Below are 20285 nucleotides of genomic sequence, written 5' to 3' on the forward strand. Positions count from 1 at the left end.
CAGGAGCTTACACATATGTAAAAATAAAAAATATTGAATTTTGAGGAGCTGCCATCGTATGGCAACAGATTTTTTCTACAAAATTTGAGTACGAGAACTCAGAAAAAAATATTCTCAAATTACATTTGTTTGAGTTTAATTTCTTGGAATTTATTTTTCAATGGGAGGGAGATTTTCCCATCTCCTGGCTCACTCGAAGACCTTACGCACAAGTGACAAAACTCATTTTGCCCCTCGTGTCCCCCGACACTTTTGACTTCCACAATATTTTTCCACCTGCCCCATGCAGTCTGGAGTTGGTACATCGAGTGACATTATCCGGGTGGCACTTGGCACATTCCAAATTCTCGTGAGAAACAGTCGGGGAGGGGAAAGGGAGGGAAAAAAGTTAGCATAGACAACAAAACAAGTGGCAATATTCGCCGGGAGATACAGAAGAGGGCGTAAATTCTGAGGTGGAAAAGCCCTTGACAGTTTGCCACTTTGAAATTACTTTAGCAGAGCAGTTACCAAGTGTCTCTGAATGCACAGGTAGACTCTGTCGTTGTTGAATCCGCTGCTGTACCAATTTTGTGGAAGGGTCGGGGGAGGGGGGGGGGGACACAGTGACTCGAGTCAGGGGTAAATTTTCATAGAAAATCGAAAAGTCGTATTACTGGGGGCATTACCATTGTCGCTGGTCGTTGTTTTCAAAGTTTGTCACGTTAAATTGGAAATGAAACGATTCTCGTGGGAGGCCAATGCCATGACTTCTTCATTGCGATATAATTTTCTGTTTTGAAAGGGCGAAAAGTTTTCAACTGAAAATACGCATTTGGAAGTTGAGAAAATAATGAAGCGCGAGTTGATAAAAAAAATATTCCATTAACATTTTGTAGGCATTAACAAACGTCTGAAAAAAATAACAATTTACGTCGAACGTTTGTCCAAACATTGTAATCCACATTTAAAATTCCGACCCGTCATTGCCTGCGAAATTATTTTAATCCCTGAAAAATTCCCCGCAAAAGCTGTAAAAAATTCACCTTGTTAGTAATGTTGATACGTTAGTCCGTATTTTTACCACAATAAAAATAAAAATAAATGTAGAACATCTCCCCGTAGCTTTGTGCTTTCAGAGACGGGATTCAACCGGGTATTTGCAGGACTTCAGACCATTTTTTCACCACAGCGAAGGCACACGCCACCCCAAACCCCAGTACCAATTTCTCCCTAGGAAAAGCTGGCTGGGATCGTGTTAAATTTTCATAGAAAATCGAAAGGTCCCATTACCATTGGCATTACCATTGCCAATACTCGATTCCCGACTTTGTCAGGATGTGATCCTGAAGATGTTCGGCTCTACATGGATATCGGTGGAAAAGTCATTTTATGCCTGGTGAAACGACATGAGAGGACTCGGGGGGATTGGGTGGAGGGAAAAGTGCGGTTGATGTGGAGTTCACTTACAACTGAGTGTATGAATGTAGCGAAACTCGTATGTACTCACTACCGTGTATGAAAAAGAAGAGGAGTAACAGTGGATGTGGCCAATTTTTGTGAGTGCAGCTTAAAATAATCATAGCCAAGAGTGGTACGTAAGTGCGGTCGTTTCCGTTGGTACACACCAGCGGGCCCATCAACAGTGAGGGCGGGCGAGAGGGTGAGGGGAGACGAGCGCCGAGAGAGATATATCGAGGGTATGACTTGGGGGTGAAAAGGTGGAATATACCCTTGCTAGACGGGGGCTACATAGCCCCGGCAGATTGAAGGGGGGAACAGCGGGCGGTACCCGGAAGATGCGGCTACGTCAGTACGAGAAGGCCCATACAATATTCATGGCCGCGATATTGCATCTTGAGTGGAGCCATTAGGCCGAGGCGCCACGGTCGCTTGGCGTTACTTCATTGGAGGGAGGAAATGTTTGAGAAATAATTGGGCTTCTCAGGGTACGGTAAAAAGGTAATTCCGCATCATGTCGAGACGGAAGATTTTGATTTAATGGGAGGGGAAATTTCAGAGGACATTTCCGGCATTACCTTGCCACTATATACATACACAAGTAAATCATCATAATTAATTGATTAAAATGTGTGCCAAGTACACGATAAAAAAATCAGAAAATTAATTTCTACTGTCGACGGCTGAAATGAAATGGAATTTTTTATAAATTTTTTAATAAATGAATTGGCGGAAATAATTGTCAGACACGTGCAAACGATAAATGTATACAGGGATGATGAGAAAATACGTAGAATGGGGAAAATATCCTAGTAATATCGTTTTTTTCACGGTTCAGTGGTAATTGAATTGGTAATGTATGAGGCGATCACGGAGTAATAAAGCACTCGAGCCGGGAAATTATTGGATTCACCGGGAGTGATTGATATTGATGGTATCCATGGAGCAGAGATTTTAATCTGTGAATAGCCTCGGAGCTATGTCAAAACCGTCAACGATATGACTTTGAAAGCATTCGTGGTGAACGTCACAAGTTCTATCGCTCCGCAAATTTGCTATCTGTGCTATTATCGTCGTCTCCTTATCCGCATTAATGCCTCCAAGTTGCGCTGGAGAATCTCGAATCGCTCTTCTACCCCACCTCCACTCCCAGCCCTTCAACTATTACGAATACGTTGAATACAAATCGTCATTCTATCAGCATAATCGATAGTCGTCGCATTGTTTATTCCAGGATCAGGAGGGACAGGGGGTTGAGCATTTGAGGAAGATGGCGCGGTATTATGCGAGTTCGGGGTAAATTCCAATTGTTAAGGACTTGGAGATTGGCCTTGCGGTAATTTTCAACGACACATTAATTTCTAAAAAAATACGCGTTCGATCTATTATCAGACTAATCACCGTATCTTTGATAAATCCTCACCCAGACAAATAATCGGCCGATTTCCGTGCTTACTCTCGTAATTCACTACTATATCCACTAGTTAATACCGACATGAGTGAATAATTGCGTTTAGCCTGATAGCAAGTACCTCTCAAATTGTCAGATTCCATTATGCCCCATTCCCGTATCTCGCTGGCTAACCAATCGCGACGTGTTAAGAGCTTTCGTTCTGCCAGACGGCTCTTTCACCCTCTCTACGATAATTTCACAGCTCGACCCATACATTTTCCTTCTCTGCTTTTAATTTCCCCCTAGACGTAACTGGACAAAGATTTTTTCCGGGATTTTTCCCATCTAAACCTTGATATTTCTCGGTAATTTCGCCGACTCAGGGTTCCTCCTCCATTGTTAGTAACTTTTGAGGATGTCTAGGGAGTATCGTGCGAAAGTGCTTGATCGAGCGCCTCGAAAACTCTAAAGAACTTCGGTCTTCACTAACTGGAGTCAGTTTAACAAGCGCCAGTACAAAACAAGTGACGAGAGAAACGAGGCGAAAGTACTAAAGATGAAACAGAGACAAAGAGATTGCGAGTGAGGTAATAAGAAGTACAAACGAGGTACTACAGTGGCAAGATGGCTGACCAAACAAGCGTCTGTACGAGCGTAAAAAGTGTCTGAGTATGACGTTGTTTATACGAATGGCAGTTTCGTTTTGAAAATATGAGGTAAAAACAGTAACGGCAGTGGTGTTGCATTGGCAGGGCCCTGTCACGTTGAGGCGAAACTTGTGGAGATAGAGGAAGAAATAAAAGGCTTCTTCGTGTTTGTTGCAGGCAGACGGGAAATTTATTTCACTCGGGTGAGGAGAGAATCCACTGCCGCTGGATACATTAAAAATAATTGGGAATGAAAAGCTGAACGAACAACCACGAGAGGTCGTTTATAAATGGATAAAAGTATGCGGATTGCTGCCACGGGGTGAAAACAAGAAAGTGCATCGCATATACTCACTCTTGTTGATGAAAAACACTCATAACTCATTCAATGAAATATCAACAATCACGAATGTCTGGACAGATATCACGGCGAAAGGTAATCTCAATTTGACTGCACTTTTCCTCAACATTTCTCCCTCATTTACTCCTCTCACTTGTCTCACGAAAACACTTCCACAAGCTTTCACATCTACATAACCATTTCTGCTTCTCCGCCCCTGAATTATAATATGCATTTCAGTAGTAAACACGACGGTGGTATCGCCGTAAAACATTTTAATCTCTGGCATTCAACAGCGTCCACTTTATTCCATGATTTTGTTCAACACCATTGTCTCTTTCATCATCGAATAACTCCGGATATGATCATTACTCTGGTCATGTCCTCTCGATTCCAAACGCCCGATTTACTCCGTAAATTCTCGTTGATCGAGGGTGAAAAAATCTGGGTGAGGGGGAGTGGTAGTTTTGTAGATTAGATGAAAGCAAAACCATTATGGAAATGAACGTTGGAGAGCAATTTCAATCAAGCCGATTGAATCACCAACACTTTGCCCAGGGGCCACCAGGTTTATACCGCCTTTCCATGCCCCCCACTCGCGATCATTTGTAGGGACGCATTTTTCCCTGTTCGCGGAGCAGGTACACGGATTGATGTAATTGGGTCGGTTATGAGGAAAATATTATGGGAAATCTCTCACCAGACCCCTAGAATTTTCCGGTGAATTTTCGAACCGACATATCCGGCATCATAAAACATATGTGAAATTCAGTCTTTCATTTGATCTATGATTGCCCTTAGTTTTTTTCTGATTCCAATCAGAACATAAAATGGTGTTCATCGAAGCAGTTAAATTGCTTGAATCGTGGGCGCTGGAGAGCAATTTCAATCAAGCCGATTCAATCACCAATACTTTGCCGATGACTATCACCAGATTCACCCTCTCCTATGCATATTCTCCATCTGCGTAAACATACCCGGGAGAAAAGGACCCCCAGTTGCGTCATCGGGCTATTTATCTACCTGCACATCGTCCGCGAATGGGGCAATGGTGTGCCGTAGGCTGACAGTAACCAGAATCGAGCCAACTTGCGGTACCGTTGACGAGGTAGGTCTTGGTTATGAGGAAACCGCTATGGAGATGGTATCACCAGAATCCCCCGAATCACCCCTGAATTCTCGTGGTGAAGCGTAGCAGCCAGTGTGTCTGCCAGCTGGTCATCAGCTATCCAACGACACCACCGGGACTTTCATATCAACAAGCAACCTGCCACACACAGCACCTCCCTCTCCCCTCCACCCTCGCAGTGAGAGTTCTTGCCAAAGGTATCATCAGCGGCCATCATCATTGATTAATCTGAGATCTCCCCTGTGTGCACTCACCGCCAGCCCTGTGGCTATTACCGAGATGGTAATGAGTGTGCTCTGACTCTCAACACAAACTCCACTACATTGTCTTAATCAACTCGAGGCATGACGAGCATTATCTTGATTGCTGTTACCATATTTACAGGGATAATGAGATAGCTGCGATTACGTAGTTATAGAGTAAATGGTTGTGTTTAGATTTCGGGGCCCTGAATGCGCCCCAAAAAATATCTGTACTTGGAACATCTGGATGTCATCTTCGGAAGATAATTCAGGATGCAATTGATGAAACGAGATAAGCCATACTTTTGCTTATCGATCGTTATCTCGAAAGACACTTCTGAAATTTCGGGAATAAATCCGGAAATTGTTAACACCAGCTCATTCACAGGAAATTTTTAACTATAGTCACATCGATAATGGTAAAGGGAGGATTACAAAGGGGTTTTCATCCCTCAAAAAACCGATTTTCCCAATTTTGTACCGCCGATGTACTGCTTTATGCTGGCTGAAACGAGCCGCTGACATACACGTATGGTGGGAACTCAATTAAAAACAGAATGGCTCGTCGACGCATTGAGTAAGGACCTGCCATGAGTGTGTGCGATGAATCGAGGCAGTCGACCAACCGGAAACATTGGATTCGCGCCAATTCTCTTTACCTTCTCTGGTCTCACTTGCACTTGTGCTATAATGGGAAGGGCTTCGTCGATCAGCGTTAATAATGCCCGATCCCAAATTCACTTGTAAACTATCGATATCATCGTGCAGTCTGGAGTGTCTGTGATGATTGAAATGACGCTGTTGCCGGGAAAGGGGGTTGGGGAGGGAAAGGGTCGAGATGATTCGCTAATTTTTCCCTGAGATCCCTCAGATTTGCTTGCTTGATTATCAATGGTTTCCGGAGGAGGTGGATGAGCGGGACGCATGGACGAGTGGAGAGTGAGAATCCCACTCACGAGTTAATCGGCTTTTCCTCGGAAATTTGCGGATCTGACTACCTCCAACTGTTTGTCAACCAAACGGAAGGGACTTGATCTACGAAGCACCCTGAACACAGTTCAAAGCTCACTGGTTGGGTTTGTCAACCGTCTGGCTACGTTCTGTCGAGCAATACAGGGGGTGTACATGTAACCGGGTGGTGTGCCACCAACCGCACGTCTCCCATGCCCGTAATGCATTCCATGTAATTTCATTGAAAATGTAATCATAGCAAAATCAATGTTTTTCCCGAAAAATGACCAGAATTATTAAATTCCCCATTCGATAACGGATTTTTATCGATTTTTTTCGGAAATATACAGTTCTCAAAAGGGAAAATTACGATATCAATTGAATCCGACAATACAATTCTAATGAGAGTGAATAACAGTAAAAAAAACTCCATTGACACTGAAATAAAATAGTCAATAATAACTAAAGCCGGTGATTTAGTTCATTGAAAACCCGTTCAGACAATTTCCCATTCCCTCTGATTACCACATCAACAATCGAATTAGCCAACGCCCAGACTAAACACCAGTGTCCCACCAGCTGTGCGTTTAACCCCGAAACTTGGGCGCGTTTAGCCGTTGCGAGGGGTGAAAACAAGTATTTGAATTATTTTGCACCCCCAGCCAATTGAGCCGGCCAACTAAGTCTCTGTTCCTCCAACCAACCGGAAAGCCCGATAAGCACACAATGTCGTGTGCCACCGACGCCAGCCAAAATCCACAAAAGAAGTACTTTTAAAAATGTCGTCAAATCGTTCACGACATTGAACCAAATTTTGGCTTTCATGGGATTTTTTTTTTAATACCCAACAAAAGACTCCAAATGGACTTTTCACTGAATATATATGGACTCGGGAGTCCTACCCCCCTCCCACCCTTACCAGTATGTAACCGACTAGGCCGTATGGAATCCTACTGCTGCTTGTTGCCTGCAAAATCAATATCACTCCACCCGACCAACTTTACCCCACCTTCCCCCTTTTCCTTCTGTCCTACCACCTTCAACGCTACGTTCCTGGGCACATTTCATGCTCTACTCTCGTTCCGTCATTCTCTCATCCACCCTATTGCATTGCCAATGCACTGTGTACTTCCGCAAATGCTTGTCATACTCTACATCCAGATGTCAAGAGTCTGAATGTCAAATTTTGTATTCCCTTGTATTCGTTCGCCCGGAATTATTCTGCAAAAACATAACGAATTGTGGAACATGTGCAAATGTTTTTAAAGAGCTGGATCCCCGGAGGTATGAGAGGGAGGAAAATTGTGGGGGTGGACTCACTGCGAGGAGATAAATTGTGAGAAAATTTAATCAACGTCGCGGTAATATCATAAACTGATGACATTTGGGAAAGTTCAGTTGTTGGCTGCCACCGGGCTAGAGCACATTTAGGTGTATGGCCGTAAAAAGTAGTAACGTATGTGTTGGATGTAAGTGCACGACGCTCTGCCGTGAGGCTTTTCCATGACAAGGGAACTGCATTAGCGGGGATTTCGTAAAGTTGGGGGAAAATCGATGGAGTAAATAATTTTATTGGGAAATTGAGATTTTTGGAACTGATGGGGCGAAATGAAGAAAAGTTGTCGGTAGGAGATATTCACGATCTGAAGGATGAACTTGATTCAAGTGTTGTAGACATTTATCATGAAAGCTTTATCAATTGGTGGAGCTATTAGAAATTTTATTGTACAGACGGGGATATTTATTGCTATCAGCACGCGAATTTTTCCGTTTCCGAATTCCAAGTGTTTCCTATATCTCTAAAATGTTAGTAAAATTTTTTGTTTGAAACAAATTTAATCTGCGGATTTTTTTTTCAGTATAGAATCTTTATTGAAATGGAGGAAATGGATTAAAATCGAGTTCAATACTCTTTGATGTATTCGATCCGTTGATTCAATTTACCAGCATTTCCCTGAGTATAGCAGGATCAAGTCGGTGAATGGCTGAATCGGCTAAAATCGCATGCAACAAAATTTATTAATTAATCTAAAACCGGGGCTTTTTGATGATTTCGATATTTTTTAATTAATCCATTCAATCGCATGCTGCCAATTGTAAATATTTCAGAAGTCTATTGGAATTTTTCCAGGATAGTGGAATAGGTAGGGGTAGGTATTTGGGAAATTTATATTCCCCATATGTAACAGGACGTGCTGAACGCTCCGGATATAACGATTGATTAGTCATTACAATTTTCTTTCATCAATGTTGCATTTTCGGTATTCACGAATAGCATTGAATTATTCACGAAATTCTCCCCCCGAATTTGGAATTTATTAGATTTGGGAGGTAAAAGCCCGGTATTTCATGGATCGGAGTGCATTTCCGCGCTGATGGATCGTAATGGCAATGGGGAAAGGATCGCTCGGTGCGATTTGAAATCTACCGTTCAATTTTTTTGATTAAACCGTTCAAGAGTCCTCTCGTTGTTTATTTCAAAAATACCTACAATATTCAGATTAGTCTCAAGTTTTATTTTTCAATTTGGGTCCGTGGCGGGAGCTTGCAGAGGCCTCTGGATGAATATTTCATCGCGTGACTCAATGTTGAACAATTTTGCCGGAATTGTTATCCGTTATTAAAAAGACTTCCCGATGAACGTCCAGCTACGCCCTTTCAGGGCACTCACAATCATTTGATTGAAGATATCGATTCAAGGATGATTGAATTCCGACCTCCAATGAACGGCGCCAATACAAATTTCATTGTCAAGATTTCCGGGGTGCATTCCATGGAACGTCAAAGAATGGAATTTCATGGGAAATTGAGTTAAGCGTTGCACGCCAATGCGTCATCTCCGGAGGGATATCGGAAGGGAAAAAGCATCAAAGGAGCTTTTGAATTTATAACGCTTTTTTCATCGTTTTTCTCCGAGTCGATATGGGTAACTAGTTTCTCCACCTGCCAGACGGCATTCCCAACGGTCGATTGAGTCCCACGGGTTTTACATATTCAATTTTTTTTTCAGATACAACTCGAACTTTAGTGTATCAAAGTTTATGGGGAAAGAATAAATATTTGTTTTTAATTCATTGATGGTTTTTTATAATATGCTAATATTGTGGTTATAGATGATAATGCTGCGGTTGCACATGCCAAAATGGAGATTAACAAGCGTCGATAAGCCTAAAACAGCCACCACACCTTGGAGGATGTGATCCACCCAACTTCTCCATCGAAGTTGCAACCTAGCTTTTTGGGAAATATGGCTGCTCACTGGTACAATGGAGTTTTGGAGCCGCTAGAAAGGGTGAAATCGAGTGTGAGGGCGAGATGATGGAGAGAAGTTGGGACTTAGGGAGCTCAGACTCCGGTACACCGGCTTTTGAAGTTGATGGTTATGCATCCGAAGAGGTATGGAGTATCATGAAGGGAAATAATTGTATTATTAATATGTTCAAAGCTCGTCGGGATATAACTTTTTGAAAGAATTATGAGAAATTATGGAGATTTCCCTCTTCCGCTAATGCAAACAGATTATCTACTTGAACGGATAAAATCTTTTTTTCTTCAATTTTCTTTTCACAAAGTTAACATTAAAGTGAGTATTAAGGCGGGGATTTAGACATGAAGTGAAACAAAAAATGCATTTCATATTGATGAAGTGCGGTTGAACATTTTCTGAAAAGTTGGGGAAAAGTTGGTAATCCTCGACGGATTGAAATCGATCATTTTGGTGAGTAGAAGTTCAACTGGTTCCTCCGGTACTGACAATCGACTCCTCCCTCCACCGCAATTTTTCACGAGCCCGGTGTTTACGAGCCGTATTTCTATAATACTCCCAACTCCCATCATCATAAACTTCGAATGTTTATTGATTATGTAACGGGAAAACGTTGTTGGGAAAATCAAGGGAATATCTGCGATATTATTGTGTATTGGAATTGAGGAATGCGAGGAGTTTCAAAGTGCCGTTACCATGTGATAAAATCCACCCCATTTCCTCCGCTTATCTACCCTCGTATTTCCCTTTTGAATGCGAACCATTCAACTTTTGTTGCGATGAAAGTTTCCGCCTGAAACTTGATTTTTCGCAAATTTCTGGAGAACGAAAATTCAAAGGGAGCACTTTGCCGGCCTCGCGAAACCTAAACTATTCCTCTAGTGCAATCTTTCATTTATTCGGCCCTTTTCTGACCAGGAAAAAGGCCCAGATTATCCATTGATAGGGGATCATCTCTTTGTCTCAAGGGGAGAGCGTAAAATATATCATCCACAAATAGAAGTGAAACATCTTCGTTTAGGTCAGACTCACACCGAAAAACATGAATGATTCATATTGCCGCGTTATTTGAACCCTTAGGCATGAATACAGGAGATAAAATAACGTCAGGGAGGGTGGCTCCATCACTATAGTTTTTGCGTAAAATGGAAAGACGAAATTCTCGAGAGGATTTTTTTATAGCTTGAACTTACATCAGAGCTACTGAGAAGATCTCACAATAATTCCGTACATTTTTTTTATCAAGCGCTATGAAGGGAATGATCTGAGAGGGCTTGAATCAAGTCCCTTCACCCCCTAGGAGCGATGATCCCTAAAAAAGATCATCATTTTTGTTTTTTTTTTAACTTTTCCACAAAAAAATATAAATTGAAGAATATACTTCTGAATTTTTTTACCGCAATATTTTAATTTTCTGCTTCGCATCCCGTGAAAATAACCTCCCCCATCCCCCCAACCTTCCATCACATTTTCAAAATTCTCCACCGAAGTTTTCACAAACCACGGCTCACGTCGATCTCCAGAGACTCCCTGCCCTCATATTCCCTCCCCCATCTTTTTGTCTCAACCACCTCCTCCTCCCCCACCCCTTCCACCGTGTGAAAAGTTCCCCGGTATTCGCTCGTAAAGTTCAATTTGCCGGAAACGCAAAAGTTTGCAGCCCAATGTTGGCCGATAGTAAAAAAAAAGTGAGGGTACGCGAGCGCCCTCGGAGTCTCAGTGACGAGAAAAAAAAGGCTAAAAACAATGAAGAGAGGGAAAAAAAAAATCTTTCCCTCAGAGGAAAGAAACAACGGACGAAGGAATGGGAGTCGGAAAAAATTTACCGCAAGATCGGAAGTAATCCCCCTTGCCGGTGGGTTGGGTCCAGTGGATCCGATCGATTGGAGTGAAAACGAGAGAAGCCAAAAGCGCCGGGAGGCGCTTTTCCCTCATCCCTTGCCGCCACCGTCACTGGACGATACCCAACGGCCGTTCGCTTAATTGCTCGAAACGATAAATTCTTAGGGGCTGGCCACTGCCGCACTGTTCAACGTTCACCCAAAGCCATATTAATTTGTGCCATTGCCCAGGTACCATGTACAAGCACCCCACCTCACCCCCCTCTCACCCCACCGGGATTGCCAAACCTTCACCCTATCTAGCACGATTTCTCTCATTTTCTGTTTCATCCTTTCTCCAGGTATACATTCGTTTCGAGATAGAAATCCTTCGTAATGCGACTATTGCACTGCCAAAGCCACGTAACGAGGCTCTTTCGGGGGTCCACTTGTGAATTTCATGCGGCAACAGCATTCCAGCTAATTCACCGATGGATATTATTGCCGCAAAACGGAATAGCTCATCCACTGTGAGTATCATTCACAATCGATAATTTACCAAAGGGAAGTGGATCGGGTGAAATTTTTGGTTGCGATGAAATTACCCTCAATGCGTCGTTGATAATAACTTCAACAGAATTTCGAACAGTTTCGGGGGACGGGGGGGGGGGGTTACAGCCAGTAAAATGAAGAGAAAAGAGAATAAAGGGTAAATGAGCAATTTTGGAAAATTTGACATTATTTTTTTGCATTTTCATTGCACTATTTAATGGAGACTGGATTTGCCCGAAGTATCCACTCTTCCGTACTTGGCATTTCGATTTAGATGAATTTCAAAACTGGTCCGTTCAATGAAATTCCTGATAAAATCAAATGCTCGAAGTGCAATAAAAAATCGAAGAAAACCAATCGAAATAGATAATCTAAAATTTTATCTTTCAAAACTTTGCACGAGACTAAACAGAAATTGAAACAATAAGTTCCAACGAATGGAAACTCTCGAAGAGTTAAGAACTAGTTAATGAATTGCATTCACAAATTTCCCGGTGAATTTTATCGTTGAGAGTGAGATAGCATTCGCATGTACCACTTATGAGTATTAGTACCGAACAGTGTATCGTTTTATGAAGAAAGGAGAGCTGCTCGAAGTGGAAAGTACGATTCAACGTTTACAGCGTGATATAAAATTACTACAGCCACGAGAGCTCGAAATTTCCACTGGCAATCAGCTTTTCACTCGAGGTTATTTAACGTGTATCGCTGGGAATTGGATGGAAATATGCACTTGGGTGTGTATTTTTTTTTTTGCTCGTAAAGGTGAGTACCGTGTTATTGGTTGCCAATGTGGAGTAAGCTTCCTGCACTCGATGAAAAGTACTTGTGTACGAGCCTCTGCCAATACACCGCTGGCCTCTTGAAAATTATTTCATCGATACACAGCAGAACACGTGTTCCAATATCTATATTTCTGGGCCGAAGAGTGGGTATATCGGGCACTGAACTTTTTACAATGGGATTAAAAAAATATATAGAAAAGCAATTTGAGCTTTAATATTGTGCATTGTTTGTTACAATTGTATTTTCAAAATGATATTGAAGTCATCACTTGCAAATAATATTTCACTGTTGTATTTTCCAATTTGTCGATACTTTCGATGTGCTGGGGGCATGTTTCCAATTATGAAAGATGATCGGTAAATTGGGCTGTTATTTTTTTAGGGTATAAAATAATAGTAGGGGTTGGGGTAGATTTTTCCATCGCAAATGTTGCTTTCTCATCACTGTGTAATATTGAAATTAATTTCGTTTTTCCAGAACTAATAAATTTCGGAAGTTAAATAAATACTTGACTTTGAAAATATGTAAAGTTCATTTAAAATTCAATGTCATTAACTGCTCGTCATAATGACATGGAAGCCAGTGGATCAATACGGAAAGCGCGTCTCATGTTTCAAACGTCTCATCTTGAGAAACCAAAAATCTCATTTTGAAGGATCTTAAATTTCCGTTGACGCCCTCAACGACTTTCCCGATAACAAATGAGAGATAAAAACACTTTGACATTGTCTACACCTTCGAACAACTCCGAGCGAAATGCGAGGCGCGTAATGCTGTAGTTGTAGGGCGTGCTACAGGGGCCACAAGTCGTCGGAGGATCTCTGTACGTGTATGTGTATGGGTGCACGGAGGCTGAACGACCGGGTGAGCTTTGAACGAGGTTAACTAACCGGAAGTGACGCGAAGATAGCCGTTGTTGAATGGAGTTCGTTTCACGATTGTCTACGCGCGCCGATTGACTCTGATTATCTTTGGTTTTTTTCCCCTGGAGACTTGTGATTGTTGTCTTGTGATTGCAGACCCTCTTCAGTTCATTATTGCCAGCTCCTCATTGATAAAAAAATTCAAAGTAAATATTCGATGAATGAACTCGCTAGATTTAATTGCACAAATGGACTGACAAAATAATTATGCAATTGCTTATTTAAAAGATTCTTGTGCCCATTTCAATAATGACCAAAATGATTTAAAGATATTTTTCACCGATTGTTATTTGTTGAAAAATATTTATTTAATGTGAATAAAAATCGGATAAAGTATTTATGGTTGTGGGGGGCTCATAAAACGTCAAATCCCTCAAAATTACGGCGCAACCATCAATCTTCTCGGATTATAGGAGAGATGGAATATCGAGATACCTCTGTAGTGCAAACACAGAGATACGACATCTCCGGTGACTTCGGGAAACTAATAACATCCAGTCCTCCAAACAATACCTTTCAATTAATGACCAGGTGGTCGTCCTACACGGAGATAGTGGAAACGTACGGCACCGGGTGAATTAGTTGTAGCAACACACAACAGCCAGCACTTTGTTTTATCCGACTCCCCGGATTCCCTGTTTCGCGTCTTCAATGCCAACAAAACACTTCACTGATGGAGTCGGAGTTGGGGCAAAGGGTTCATGCATTCTGACACTGCGGTCCCCTTTCTACTGTTTCATCCTTCGTTACATCAGACAACTCGGTCAATAATTCTCAAGCTCTGGGGATTTCCATTTACCTAAGTAGGTGGGCGTAATTACTTCAGTCTATCATTATCGTTTTGACGTGTAGAAAATAATTATTTATTTATTTGATTTATACTGAAATTTATGTTCAATTATCTGCAATATTTTCCAAATTAATTGGTAATTTATTAATCAATTTACCTCTATTTCGTTAATTACCCGGAATGGATTTCCTAACGCAGTAGTCAATATCAACCACATGTGCGTCCATGGAGTAAATCTTCCAGCTCTCATCGTCTACCCCGTCGGTCAGCAGCTCAGTTGCTGCACAAAAGTTTTGGCAATGCGTCATATTAATTGGCTTAATGTCGGCATGTTACAGGCACGCGGCGACACAGCTCTGAACTCAAGGATTTTTCACTATTGTTTTCATAGAACTTTTTTTTTTTCCGAGATAGTGTGAGCTATGTCCCTGGCGAGTTGAGTGCGAAATCATCGCAAAGTTTATACTCTCACTGTCCCGTGGGACGATCGCTCATGCTGGCCCCGCAGCCGGAAACTCTCGGATTCGCTGCACCACTCGGCTTTTCTCCACTCGCATTAAACAAAATAATTACTTGTGAAAGTTCATAATTGTCGTGGTGTGTAGTTATGAATTTTGCAGATAAATTATTTCGGTGGTGAATTTCTTTTTTTCGGGAAATTTGATGCAATTCGTGGTACGGTGAGGAGAATTTTTTTTCTTTTGTGTAATTGTCACGGCGGCCTTTTGTGGAGAATAACACGTGTATCATAACTAAGTTTGTGTGTAAGCCTTCAAGGGTGAATTATTCGGCTGCCTTTGATCACAAAACCGGATGGAGCGGCGGTTAGAATCACCAGACCGTGCACTCAGATTCTCCAGAAATTTCTTTTTGACCTGGCACACTTGGCTGACCAAATTCCTTTGTATCACTTGGCCGGGAATAATTTACATAATTTCGAAGTAAAGACAGGAAACCCTTTTGGAACGGCGAATTTATTTTTGATTCATTCTTTCTGAAGATATTTCTCTGGTGAACTCATCTCAATGGGGTTGTTTCTGTAGGTTTGAGGAAATCATGGCAATGAATTTAATTCACAACGTCAAAGTCTCCAGTTGCTTCAAAAATTATAGTTTATCACTTTAAATATTAATATAAATGGATTGCATTAATTTTATTACCAGGGTTTCGTCTAATTGTAGTTTTATCCTCAAGTCCTTTATTTATTTATGAATACAGGACTTGGTTTTTATTATTTTTCTCACCGAATGAATGACCTTTTTGCATCGCAACGTTTATTTAATAACCGTCGATCCAGGTCCCACGGGAATGTATTCAGATCTCGGAAGTAGGATATATCGGTTTACGAGTAACTTGGAGGGAAGACAAAGGAGAAAAGCCGTGCAATTTGTGGGTAAACTGTATCGATATAGATTGAATTCCAATATCGGGATGCACTGATCGGCGCCACCTAGATTGTGAGCGCCTTACCACCTCCTCAGTAATGAAATTCCGCATCTCGTAACATGCCTTCATATTTTTTATCCCCCAGGGGTAAAAATTTAACCCCTGAGCAACCTTTATTCTCCCGGAATTTTTTTTTTTCGCTAGGGCAGGGCATCCGTTTTCGACTTTAACAAGCGATTCGTCGAATCTAAAATGAAAGCCACAAATAAAGGACAAGTACAGCGTTTGGCTCTCGAAGAATGCCGAGGTGGAACTTAGACCCTGAAAAAAACTTCATCCACGTAAGCTCTTCACCGAGTTTTTCCCCAACTTTTTAGTTTCTTTCTCATGACTTTTGTGTTACGAGGCAGGGAATAAATAAAAGTTTTGGAGGAAGGAAGTGTTTGTCATCTATGAAACATCGAGTGAAGGAAGAAAAGTCCAAGTATTCTCCAAATTTTCTTTGGGGAAGAAAATAGAATACTTTATCGTGCGTCTGGAGGGTTTTGTTTTATTAGACAGGTGATTGAAAATTCTGCATATAAGAAAATTTTCCGCAGGAATTGTTCTCCATGAGTTTTATTTTATAAATAAAGAAATGATAGTCCGGAGCTTTAATCATGTCTGGTGATGGCTTTTAAATTTTTTGTTGGTCCGTTTTCATCACGCTCCCTCAATCTCTCGATTATTGTAAAAAATTTGAACGAGAGAATTTAAAATGTAAAATTGTCGACAAGCCGTTGTATTTCGGGATTTAAAAAATTGCATTTGCTATCAGGACGCCAGTAATCCCCCCATTGCTCTTGTTTATTCCTCCATAAGCATTGTAACGCCATTATATTTCGCTCGGAGTGGTTTTTCGCGTGGAAATGCCACGCCTGGATGACTCTTTGCTGAAAAGTGAACGGAGAGGCACACGAATGGCTTCGTCATTTGGCCTCTACCCTCACCATTGCCCCCAACCACTCTACCCAGAATGTATTAAACGTTTTGACGTGAACTTTTTGATGCGCCGCGGGGGAGCAGACTCGAGGATTATGTCGACGCGAATCCCTCCCTCATTTTTTGTCCCTCTCATTCAGCAGGAAAACAAGGGGAACAGCGGGACCCCTGCAGTGGGCCAAGCTTGCGCATGAAAGTGATTGTTTCCAGTTATATTACGTAGAATATACAGCAGGAGTGCTGGATAAATGCGACTGGGTGGGGAATTTTCGTCGAAATTCCTGTAGAGGTAAAGGAAATGGAGGCGATGATTTCGGGGATTTGGAGGGATGAAGTGAAGGATCTTCATCTTCTGAGGTTTTTTATTTTTATATCACTTGGTACTGCAAAATAACAAGAGAAAAAAAATATCCAGAATTTCCGAACATAGCATTCTGGAATTAATTCATTAACCGTTCGCACACGAGTTGAAAAAAGTAGTGCAGTAACAATTTACATCAGACACTAATAGCTTCAAGTAATAGCAATGAGAACAGCAGGGCGAGGTTAACAGTGAGAGTCATCATGTATTGTAGACCTACACGACAATAAAGGAACTTGTACAATCCGAATGTAACAGTTACTGCGTTTATTTATCCCAAGTTACACGGTATTACCAACTTGGATAAGGCCGTGAAATGGGGAAACTCGAACTGCCGTTGAGTCCGCGTTATTCGTGAATGGAATTTTAAACGGGCGATGATACTCTCTCTGGGCCGGAGTACCGGAAATTAAGAAGATCTGATCGGCCCCTGGAATTACAAATAACGCCATTATCGTACCCGTGACTCCGACACCCCGACCTTCAACTCGGGTTGATTTATTCTCGTGAAGAAAAAAAAAATGCCACAACGGGAGATCTTTTTTTTTTCACCTCCTGGCGCGAGGGTGAGGACTTTCTCCTGCAATCCACTGTAATGTACCGTAGCAGGGAGTTTCTTGAGTTGAATTATACGATGGGATATAAACAATCGACGATTATTTTATACCAGTCCAGTATCCAGGGGACAGATACGGTGGATTAAAGGGACGTGAGCTGCAAAGAAAAGCGGAAAATTTCAGTATTTTTTTTTCTCCTCGTTTTTCTCGCAGCGTAAAAATTCAGAACACAGCCTCTGGCGATTTTCACTGGCCTCTGACTCTCATCGTCGTCCTGGGAGAGAAATTATTCCGGGGGTATGAATAATGCCTGGGCGCGACGACGTCTCTGAATTCACCGGAAATTCGGCGAGGGTGAGTAACGAGGAAAAAAAAATTGTGGAACTGCCTGACGTTAATTCAGCTTTCACATTTCCAGATTGTCATCCATTTTCGTTATTCCGTATTTCCGGTTTTTTGCGAGGATCTGTTTGTGAAGGAAATTGCGGTTCTGTCGCAGCAGAATATTTCATTTGATTTTGCCCTCCAATCGCAGTTTGAATTTATTGTAAATCGCAGCGTAATACAGAAATGAATATTTAATTAGCAAATTAATACACAATTGTCCCTGAACTTTCAAGTTTCCCCAGCAAATTATGGCAAAACACGACATAGTATTTTTAACAGAAAAATAAAGTTAACAAATGGCGTCACACCCCAGTATTCATCAAAATTACCAAACTACCGGGCCTTGAAATCATGACAAATCGCCTCCAATTTTTAAGTGTTATCACCTTCTCTCCCACGTGACCCCATAAAAGACTTTCCCTGTTCCTCATTTTTCCACGATTCTTTCCCGCAAACTATACACAAGACTCTCAATTCAGTGTTGCGGCTGCCCCGAGGGACGAGCAACGAGAACGGACACGCTTGGACCCACCAGTAGCAAAACTTTTGAATTTAATTCGGTTATACTCCGTCTACCCGCTCCAAAAGCTCCCACAAAAAGAAAATAGGAGCTCAATGGGATGGGGGATTTCAGAGACACTGGGTTGCTCCTTGAGAATTATTTTTCCTAGGATATACCATCTCGCGGTCCACCCCTGTTAGTGTCAAGCCGACGTCAGCCACTTATCAGATTATACTGCGGCTGTCTGAGAGCAGTGTCTGGGGTGAAGGCACTACCTCTCGTCTTTCAACAGTCTTTGATAATTTCATAAAACTTGTTGAGCATAAATTCGTTTCTCTCTCGCGGAATCGATTCGATTCCTCGAGAAATCGATGGCGGAATTGATGAATCGATGGACTGATTTAAAGGAAAAGCTCTGAAGATTGAAAGAATTGGCTATAAATTTCAGAAAAATCAAACTGTGGCATAAATTTTGAACCTTCAGCAGGAAATAGGAATTGAAAGTACCTAAAGGTCTCCGGAGGATCGTGGCGAGGTTGTGGAGGTCAGTTGAAGGTCCTCCACCGGTCGGGAGGGTCCGCCAAGGCCTTATGAGGGGTACACCCCCGAAAATCATCAGCTTCAACGATTATCTGATATCCACAACAAAAAAAAACATGTCTGACTGTCATAAATAATTAATGACATCCCACCGTAGAGCAGAGCATTCGAAAAACCAACAAAACGTCTCACTATTCATCTTAAGGATATCTGTACGGACTAGAGTCTCGTTACACACTCACTAACGAAACGATTAATTACATGGTCGGTAAAACTGCGGGACGTCAACGATTTGTCTTCATTGGTTAGACGACTTATCGAGGCCACGAGGGGAAACACCCGAGAGAGCGCTAGAGTATGAGCGAGATATAACGGCGAGAGGCGTCGCCTCCAAAACCCTCACTCCTAGTTTTGAATCATTTATCAATTGGTACACAATATCGTACCGTGTCCCACTCCATCAGCTCTTTGTCTTCCATCTTCTCTACCCTCTGATTTGACTTTTATTTTCTTTCATTTTTTGATAAATTGTATCTACGCTCCTCTTTTTTTCGACAACTTCCCCCGGAAGCGAGTGCATCGCTTGTGCGTTCGATCTCATTGGTATAACATTTTTTCACTCGCTTGGCGGTAAATCAATACTAGAGGGAAATTCGTAACTTCTGTTTACAATTTTTTATTGGTCGCTCGGATTGTACCCTTACTGTTCATTTTTTTTTTGCCGGGAGTGATGGAAATTTAGAATTTTTTGCTTTTAGCCGACACCGACGTTTTCCTATTGAACTAAAAAAATTACCTCTTAAAAACGAAAACTCGAAAAATTCACACCAGTCGAACAAAAAAGAATAGAAATTGTTTATTTAAAATTAGTGTTTCGTACTTCAAGCCCGAAATAGTCCCTTTACAGATATTTTTATTTCAGAATAAACGGAGGGCCGTCTGATTTCAAGCCCTTAACGGTTTAATCATCACAAAGTTGCCCGATAAAACGCATTTCTTCATCTAACGCCTTAGATGGCGGCATCTTAAAGGAACTATTTTTCTGACGAAGAAAAAGCGCATAATAATAACTGCACCCTCGAGCATTGCAGTAGCGAAGATACAGAACAATTTCGACGTCAACTTATGTTCATTGAACATCAAAACTACGGTCCTACCCCTTCTCCAGGAGTTACTCTCTTGATGTTCATTTGCTGTGTCCTTCTCCACCCCCTCCCCGGGCCCTCCGGAGGGCTGTAAAAAGGTGAGAGGAGATCCTCGAGTTGTCCTCATTATTGTATTTCCTCATTGTCG

General features: G+C 41.7%; 1 protein-coding gene across 3 annotated transcripts in view; it reads right to left on the minus strand.

The window, feature by feature from the left end:
- Nucleotides 1-20285, minus strand: part of LOC135164381 (uncharacterized) — a 64768-nt gene that overhangs the window by 36233 nt on the left and 8250 nt on the right. The gene's annotated exons all lie outside the window — the stretch shown is intronic.

Source organism: Diachasmimorpha longicaudata, chromosome 7 (genome assembly GCF_034640455.1).
Source record: "Diachasmimorpha longicaudata isolate KC_UGA_2023 chromosome 7, iyDiaLong2, whole genome shotgun sequence".
NCBI lineage: Eukaryota > Metazoa > Arthropoda > Insecta > Hymenoptera > Braconidae > Diachasmimorpha > Diachasmimorpha longicaudata.